At 42.3% G+C, this 2,478-nt stretch overlaps 1 pseudogene; it reads right to left on the bottom strand.

The window, feature by feature from the left end:
• Nucleotides 1-538: 538 nt before the first annotated feature.
• Nucleotides 539-1,980, bottom strand: LOC128640003 (CD81 antigen-like; annotated as a pseudogene).
• Between the last annotated feature and the right edge of the window lie 498 nt (nucleotides 1,981-2,478).

Raw genomic sequence — 2,478 nt, forward strand, 5'->3', positions numbered from 1 at the left:
CATTGCTGCACGTCTATTCCCCTCTGAAGCCGGTTGGATCCTTTGAAGTCCTCCTTGGCACGAATCGGTGCCTATGTAAGTACCTGCATAATTTACATACACTGCCCAAGTATAGGACTTACTTTGTGAGCTCCTGGGTGTTACTTATTACTGAATTGCGTTATTGCTACTGAACTCTACCTGTCTGACCACTCTGCTGTTTAACCCTTTTAACCCTTATTGTTATTGAACTCTGCCTGTCTGACCATTCTACTGGCTTACCCCTGAACTGCTAAACTGATGGATTATCTTTTGTTGCTGACCTCTAGCAGTTCAGAGGTAAACCAGTAGAATGGTCAGGAACAGGCAAACTGCTGGATTACCTTTTGTTGCTGACCTCTACCTGTTCCTGACCACTCTACTGGTTTCCCACTGAACTGCTATACTGCTGGTTTGCCTTTCTGTTGCCGAACTCTGCCTGTCTCTGACCATTCTCTGCCTTAACCTTATTGCAGTGAAGGACTACCCTGTCTACCGTGAGTACTGCTTACCTCATTTCTTTTCTTTTTTTTTTTTTTTGGTGTTAAGGGGAAAACGCCCCTAAAAAAAGAATTTTTAATGAGAATCTTTATACACGTATATTTATATATATTTACTATGTGAAGACACGGTGTAAGGGGGAGGTGGCTCGTGCGGGAATGAGGGTATCGGGATAGGGCCTCCCCCAACAGTACTAACACAACACCTTATACATAGTAGCAAACGGAACATCTGATTCCACAGCAATAAGGCACTTAGGAACGTCCCAGTGCACCTAGGGGTTAGGTTACCTTAAGAAAAATGTAGCCTTTTGTGTAAGCACTCTCACAGATGTTTGTAAAGGGCCCAACGGGCTCCGGAGTGCCCCATAACATTTAGAAACAATGTAACTGGCTTCACCTTCACAAAGGGATAATAAACCTAGTGAGGAAGGGGCACTGTGTGCAAGACGCTCAAACAATAGTTGCGCACTATAAAGGTAACCAAATTATAGTGTGCCTTGTTGCTATAAAATCCAGGGACATAAGAGGGGGAAACAACAGGAACTTTTAATTGAAGACCGGGAATAAGATCATCTGCTAGGATCCAGGGACCCCAAGGCAGGTTCAGAAAGAGATGACAAAGTGTCAATAAAAACAGACATGTTGGCCAAACGTTGGGAGGAAGAGGGTTCAGAATATATACAACGGGGTATCTGCACAGTGCTCAGTACACAGAGGAAATGCGTATAACACAGCAGAGGACCATGCTGAATATCATCTCAATGATCATGATCACAGCAACAACAATAGCAGCAATTCCGACCAGGTAGAGCTTCTCCGAGAACAGCTGATCAATCTTCTGATGACAATCCACAAGTTGCATATTTTCTAGCAAGTTATTTCCTGGGCACGTATCCCTCTGTATATTCAAAAAAATCTTAACCATTGGGCTTGAACCGCAGCACTGCAGCGTCTCATGGAAAACCTTCAGTACAGATTTGGCTTTGTCTTTGGTATCTCCGGTTCCGGTCATCATCAGCTGCTGCGCCTCATCATAAAACTGCTTTATCTCTTTTGTCACCTGATCTCTGTGCACAAAACCCCAGCAGCCACTTCACAGGCAAAAAGGATAACAAGACAAGTAAAGAACGTTCCAAGAAGACACTGAGATTCCTGAATGGCACCGTAGCACCCCAGAAATCCAACAAACATCATGACAGCACCGACGGCTATCAATATTTAGATACCAATGTAGAAGGTCCCCGGTGCTTGCTTATCCCCAATATTCTGAAACAAGAGGCTGGATGTTTTGGGTTCATGTCTGAGCCACAGAGAAACTCCAAGGATCACCCCTCCGGCCAACCAGAATATGAAGTTGAAGATAAAGAGCAGATATTTCATGCATTTGGTGCATCCTTCAACCCCCATGGCGCCTGTTCCGTTATTCCGCTGCAGCAGATGTGAGTGTGTGAGAGCAGGAGCCAGTCTACCTCATTTCTTAAACTCACTTTGTTCTGGGATATTTCCTTATCCTTCCACTTCACGCCGTGATAAAAAGACTACTGGCCAAGTTTGGTCTGATAGGGAAATATCCCATGAGCATTACACATGCTCTCCAGAGCACGTTAAGGTAGCTTGTGTAGCTACAGGTGAACTTTTCACCTGTAGCTTCGAAACATTTACATTTTATGTAAATGTTTAACGAAAATTGAAATTTCAAATAGTGCAGGCAATGAATATTACGGGAAACAAATTTCCTTGAATATCCAAAACTAATTTGTTTAGCCCGCACATGTCTAATTACAACCAATTATAAAATACATATTAAAAAATACTTTAATAAAAATTTCACTGAATTTATAAACTAAAAATACACATTAACATTACAAAATGTACTGCAAACAAACATGTTAAAAATATTAATAATGTTTAGTTACTCCTCCAGCTCAGCTGCTTTTTTAGCGATGCTAATTCTCCC

Source organism: Bombina bombina, chromosome 1 (genome assembly GCF_027579735.1).
Source record: "Bombina bombina isolate aBomBom1 chromosome 1, aBomBom1.pri, whole genome shotgun sequence".
NCBI lineage: Eukaryota > Metazoa > Chordata > Amphibia > Anura > Bombinatoridae > Bombina > Bombina bombina.